Source organism: Notechis scutatus, chromosome 11, assembly GCF_049901735.1.
Source record: "Notechis scutatus isolate UNSWTSFEM ecotype Mainland chromosome 11, rNotScu1.2, whole genome shotgun sequence".
In the NCBI taxonomy this organism is placed as follows: domain Eukaryota; kingdom Metazoa; phylum Chordata; class Lepidosauria; order Squamata; family Elapidae; genus Notechis; species Notechis scutatus.
Genome location: NC_142019.1, coordinates 13,611,455 through 13,618,477, shown reverse-complemented (window position 1 = coordinate 13,618,477; position 7,023 = coordinate 13,611,455).

The following is a 7,023-nucleotide window of genomic DNA, read 5'->3' as shown; positions in this document are numbered from 1 at the left end:
GGAGGGGGCATGATAGCAATCTTCCAGTATTTGAGCCACAAAGGGGAGGGGGTCAACTTATTTTCCAAAGCACCAAACGGCAAGACAAGAAACAATGGATGGAAACTCATGGAGCAGACAAGCAATTTGGAATTAAGGAGAAACTGCCTGACAGTGAGGACAATGAACCAGTGGAATGGCTTGCCACAAGAAGGTGTGAGTGCTTCGTCATTGGAATTTTTTAAAGAAGAGACCCGACAATCACTTGTCTGAAATGGTATAAGGTCTCCTGCTTGAGCAGGGGGTTGGACTAGAAGACCTCCAAGGTCCCTTCCAGCTCTACTCTGATTGATGGAAGTTCAGAGAGCACCAAAGACCCCACAGTCTTCCTCCTCCTCTCTCCTTCCACCCCAAAAGCTCAATCCCTTCTAGCACTGATGATGTTACCTAGTTTGGGTCATGAAATGTCTGCAAGAAAACAAGCAAGCTCTGAGAGCACCAAAGAGCCCATAGTTCTCCTCCTCCTCTTCCTCCTCCTCTTCCTCCTCTTCCTCCTCCTCCTCCTCCTCCTCCTCCTCCTCTCTGCACACTTCATTCCCTTCCAGCACTGATGATGTTACCTATTTTGGGTCATGAAATGCCTGCAAGAAAACAAGCAAGCTCTGAGAGCACCAAGGAGCCCATACTTCTCTTCCTCCTCTTCCTCCTCCTCTTCCTCCTCTTCCTCCTCCTCCTCCTCCTCCTCCTCCTCCTCCTCCTCCTCTCTGCACGCTTCATTCCCTTCTAGCACTGAGGATGTTACCTATTTTGGGTCATGAAATGCCTGCAAGAAAACAAGCAAGCTCTGAGAGCACCAAGGAGATAGTTCTCCTCCTCCTCCTCCTCTTCCTCCCCCTCCTCCTTCCTCTTCCTCCTCCTCCTCCTCTCTGCACGCTTCATTCCCTTCTAGCACTGAGGATGTTACCTAGTTTGGGTCATGAAACGTCTGCAAGAAAACAACTAAGCTGAGCACCAAAGACCCACAGTCCTCTCCCTCCTCCTCTCTCCTTCCACCCCAAAAGCTCATTCCCTTCTAGCACTGATGATGTTACCTAGTTTGGGTCATGAAACGTCTGCAAGAAAACAAGCAAGCTCTGAGAGCACCAAGGAGCTCCTCCTTTCAGCTTCCTGGACTGGCGCCCCAATTGCGGAGCTTAGAATAGCAACTGCACACCTTAGTGGAGTAGAGTCCTCCAGGCTTCTGCGCACTTCTGTACAGGGTGCCTCCCCCCCCCCCCTTGTAAAAGATCAATTGAGCAATAACTGCTGCAGCCAAGCCAAATGGGGAACCCAGCTGGGAATCACAGAAAAAGATGGAAAGCGGACAAAATGTTTCCAATTCTTGGTAAGGTTTGCACTGCTCCTAGGGAGGTCACTGCACAGTCTTGGCCTTGCTTCATCGTGGTTGATCCACGTTTGTCCTCCCACATTCAGTTTTGCCATAGACCCATGATGGCAAACAGGTGGCACGCAGCCATTTGTGCGGGCATGCAAGCCCCAGCCAAACTTACCTGTACTGTGCATGCGTGTGCCTCCTAGCTGATTTTCGGCCCGTTTGAGGCCTTTTTCAGCCTCCCAGAGGATCAAGGGAAGCCTCTACAGCCTTTGGAGGCCGAAAAACTGGCCCGTTTCATCACTTCCTGTATTTTTGGAAATACCGGAAGTGGGCCCATTTTTTGAGCCTCTGTGAAGCTGAAAAAGGCCTCAAATGGGCCGAAAATCAGCTGGCAGGCACGCAGTGCAGGTAAGGGGCCAACGGGGGGGGGGGGCATGGAGGAGGGCCATGCGGATTGCCTTCTGGGTCCTGGCACGTGAGCCCAAAAAGGTTAGCCACCACTGCCATAGACCCTGATTTACAAGCCATAACACAGCTAATTACATGGAGACCTAAACCAAGCATTGTTTATTACTTTACAATTTTCTGGTTTTGCTTCCTTTTTATTATGTTATATGCCTTGAAACATTGTATTATTTCAGTACAGTGGTGTTTAGGTCAGAAAGGGTTATTGGCACTCTGTTATCTGGAAAAGAGCATTGAAAATAAGAGAGAGAGAAAGATATATCAATAATTCATTACAATTCAAGATATTAATATTTCACACATTAATATTTTGGGGGTTTTTTATTCAAAGCTGAGTAGGACATTTTTTTAAAAACCCATAATTACTTGCCTCTAAATATTTGTCATATAATGTAGGTTTAGGTCTGAAGCTAATTACTTAATATTAAAATCTCCATCATGTTATTTTATGTGTGTACATATATGAATGAGAGGAGGGGAAAGGTGAATAGAACAAATTTAGCAGAAATTAATATACCAAAATAGTAGAAATAATAATAATAATAATAATAATAATAATAATAATAATAATAATAATTTTAAAATGATGAGGTTTTTTTAATCTAATTGAACTAAATTTAAGCAAGAATGGTTTGCATGCATGCAACATAAATAAAATAAAATAAAATAGAAGAATACAGGAAGTCCTCAACTTACGATCACAATTGAACTCAACATTTCTGCTGAGACATTTATTTGTTAAGTGAGTTTTGCCCCATTTTACAATGTTTCTTGCCACAGTTGTTAACGTGAATCACTGCAGTTGTTAAGTTAGTAACAGGATTCTTAAGTGACTCTGGTTTCCCTGTTGATTTTGGTTGTCAAAAAGTCGCAAAAGGGGATCATGTGACCCAGTGGTGGGATTCAAATTTTTTTACTACTGGTTCTGTGGGCGTGGCTTGGTGGGCGTGGCAGGGGAAGGATACTGCAAAACCCTCATTCCCTCCCCACACCACTAACCTGCTTTCCAGCTCCGTTCTCCTGTGCAGGGCAACCAGAGGAGACCCAGCCAATCAGCTGGGACCCAATGGGAGGCAGAGAATAGATGGGGGGCAGGGCCAGTCAGAAGTGTCATGCCCCTGGTGGAGACTGACTCTGAGGAAGAGGAGGAACAGCCGACAGGGAGTGGAAGTGTGGCTCCGGAGGTTGTAGAGGAGGATGGGGAAAGGCAGAGGCCGGCTGACCAGTCAGAGGAGGACCCAGGCCCATCCCCAATCCATCCTAGGGCACGCAGGGAGGAGAGGATAAGGGAGAAACGTGGTCTACTCAGGAGAAGAGGGCCTTGATCCTCTTCATGGGCTGCAGCTGTGACAACTGAATAAGGGGACGGACATGCGTACGGGTGAGTGCTGGAAACAAAGCGTGGAAATATCTCTAGTTTATGGTTCCTTCTGAGTTTAGCATCCTTCTCAGTGTGTGTTATCTGTGGACATCCTCCAGCCCTTATCTTTCCTGGTTCGTGTTGCTTTTTTCTGTCTTCTTGTAACTGTTTGTGTGGGAGTTTTTTGTTTTGGTCTTCCATCAAGAATATTCGGAGCTTGGAAGCAAAGTAAAGGAATAAAAGGGGCTTCACTTGTTTTCTGTGACCGTGTTTGTTTTGTATCCCGCCCTGGGTCATCACAAGAAGTGGCATTTGCCGGTTCTCCGAACTACTCAAAATTTCTGCTACCGGTTCTCTAGAACGGGTCAGAATCGGCTGAATACCACCTCTGATGACACTGTAACCAAGGAGCTAAGAAAGATGTATGTATGCCATTGGTTAAAGAAAAGCTAGAATAGTGGTAGAATTAAATGTTTTAGACAGCAGCAAGCACCCTGACAGAAACCAGGAGCCTCACTTGATACCAGGAGAAGGCAAGGATAGGCAAACCAACCTTCGTTGGATAGATCACAGCTGACTGGGTTTGAATAATTCATGAAGTCAGAGCCAATTCCTTTGATCTCTGACCCGGGCCCTGTTCCTCTTGGGATAATCATTTTACAAGACTTTAAGTCTAGGAAGGGGAGAAAATGAATCTTTGGATCATGGAATATCATTGGAAGATCATTGGAAGGGACCTTGGAGGTCTTCTAGTCTAACCCCCTGCTCAAGCGAGAGGCATTATATCATCCTGGACAAATGGTTGTCTAATCTTTTCTTGAAAATCTCCAGTGATGGAGCACCCACCACTGTGGGAGGCAAGCCGTTCTATTGATTAATTGTTCCCAGTGTCAGGAAATTTTACCTGAATTCTAGGTTGGATCTCTCCTTGACAAGTTTTCACCCATTGCTTCTGATCCTGCCCTCTTTTGTTTTGGAGAATAAGTCAACTCCCTCTTCTTTGTAGCAACTTCTTCAAGTACTATACTGGAACCCTGCTATCATGTTACCCCAATCTTCTCTTTGTTAGATTACACACACCTGGTTCCTTCAACTCTTCATCCTACAATTTAGCCTCCAGACCCCCTGATCATCTTTGTTCCTCTTCTCCGCCCTTTTTCTAGTATTTCAACATTTTGGGAAGGTATCCTGGGGACCAGACTGCAGGCTACTTCTGCTGACTGCCGGATGTCTGCAATTTGGCAGTTCGAATCTCACCAGGTTTACTCAGCCTTCCATCCTTCCGAGGTCGATCAAATGAGGACCCAAATTGTTGGGGGCAAGAGGCTGACTCTATAAACTGCTTAGAGAGGGCTGTAAGGCGTTGTGAAGCGGTATATAAGTCTATGACTCAGGGGTCTTCAAACTTGACAGCTTTAAGACTTGTGGACTTCAACTCCAAGAATGCCTCCTTCAGTCATGTTAGCTCAGGAATTCTGGGAGTTGAAGTCCACAAGTCTTAAACTTGCCAAGTTTGAAGACCCTTGGTCTAAGTGCTATTGCTATTGCAGATTAACTCGGCCCACTGCCAGGAGTTTGATCCTGACTGGCTCAAGGTTGACTCAGCCTTCCATCCTTCCGAGGTGGGTAAAATGAGGACCCAGATTGTTGTGGGGGCAATATGCTGACTTTGTAAACCATTTAGAGAGGGCTGTAAAGCACTGTGAAGTGGTATATAAGTCTAAGTGCTATAGCTATTGCAGATTAACTCTGCCTAGCAGCTTGATTCTGACTAGCTCAAGGTTGACTCATCCTTCCATCCTTCCGAGGTGGGTAAAATGAGGACCCAGGTTGTTGTTGGTGACAAGATACTGACTCTCTAAACCACTTAGGGCCGGAAAGCACTGTGAAGTGGGATATAAGTCCAGGTGATATTGCTATTTTCCCTCCCTCCCTCCCTTCCTTCCTTATGACACAGTACTACAGGCTAACTCTGCACACTGCCAACAGTTTGATCCTGACTGGCTCAAGGTTGACTCCCCCTTCCATCCTTCCGAGGTGGGTAAAATGAGGACCCAGATGGTTGGGGGCAATTTGCTGACTCTGTAAACCGCTTAGAGAGGGCTGTAAAAGCACTAGGAAGCGGTATATAAGTCTAAGTGCTATTGCTATTATTCCCAGTGTGTCCTCTTTAGTCGTCGTTCAAAATAACTCTAAAACTGCGGAAGGGGTTCCCCTCCAGTGCTTGACACATCACCCATATCTGAAATACCGTGGAGCAGGGGTCTCCAGCCTTGGCAACTTTAGGCTTGTGGACTTCAGCTCCCAGAATTCCTCAGCCAGCAAAGCTGGCTGAGGAATTCTGAGAGTTGAAGTCCACAAGCCTTAAAGTTGCCAAGGTTGGAGACCCCTGCCGTGGAGAACGAAAAAACTAAACAAAAAACCAAAACAAACCCTAACAAATTACGTGTGTCACATTGTTCTTTATCAGGACTAGATGCCTGGCCAAGTTCTCAAACTGGTTCACCTGCTTTCCACTTTCCAACTACAACAAAAGATGCATGATGTTCCTGCAAGAGTTAGATCTTGCCCTCTGGGCCTGTAAGTGATACAATGGGAGCTTTTCCATCACCTGCCCCACAGGTGGGCCGAGCTGCCCACCTTCGGTCATTCATTTCTTTCCCTGCCCACAAAATTCCATTCACAGAGGGATACAATCAAGATCAAGGGAGGTACTAATACCACTCTAAAGTCTGAGTAAGACTGCACCTAGAATGCTGCATCCAGTTTTGGTCACCAAATATTTTGGTCAAAACTGGATGTAAAAAAGAGTGCAGAGAAGAGCAACCAGGATGATTAGAGGACCGGAGGATAAAACCAGAAGTGGTATTCAGCAGGTTCTGACTGGGTCTGGAGAACCAGTGATGGAAATTTGGAGTAGTTCTGGAGAACTGGCAAATCCCACCTCTGACTGGTCCCACCCCCCATCTATTGTCTACCCCCCGAGTCCCAGCTGATCAGCTGGGTCTTCTTTGGTTGCCCTGCACAGGAGAACGGAGCTGGAAAGCAGGTTAGTGGAGTGGGGAGGGAATGGGGATTTTGCAGTAACCTTCTCCCAGGAGTGGGGAGGGGTTTTTGCAGTAAGACACACCCACCAAACCACACCATGCCCACCAAGCCACACCCACAGAACAGTTGTAAAATTTTTTGAATCCCACTGCTGGATAAAACATACAAAAAACGGTTACAGGAACTGGGCCTGGCTAGTCTAGTGAAAACAGGGAAAACAGAATAGCAGCCTTCCAATATTTGAGGGGCTGCCAGAGAGAGGAGGAGGGGTCAAGCTATTTTTCAAGGCACCCGAAGGCCAAACAAGGAACAATGGATGGAAACTGAACAAGGAGAGATTCAACCTGAAAATAAGAAGTTTTCTGATAGTGAGAAAAATCAGCCAACAGAAATTGCCTTCAGAAGTTATGGGAGCTTCATCACTGGAGGCTTTCAAGAAGAGACTGGACTGCCATTTGTCAGAAATGGTGTAGTAGGGTCTCCTGCTTGGGTGGGTGGTGGGTTGGATTAGATGACCTACAAGGTCCCTTCCAACTCTGTTATTCTGTTCTATTCTGTTTGCAGCTCTGCTGTTTCCCATTGTTTGTCCAATTACTTGAATCTTTGGTGACATTCATTAAACATTGAGCCTGGAAAACAAGGTAAGGTAAGAACAGAACCAGCTAAAGGCAGTCCTCTACTTATAACCATGTTTAGTGACTGTTCAGAGTTAACAATGGCATTGGGAAAAAATGGCTGGACAACTGGTGTGTATTTATGACAGTTGCAGTATCACAATGTCGACCTACCATTGGCG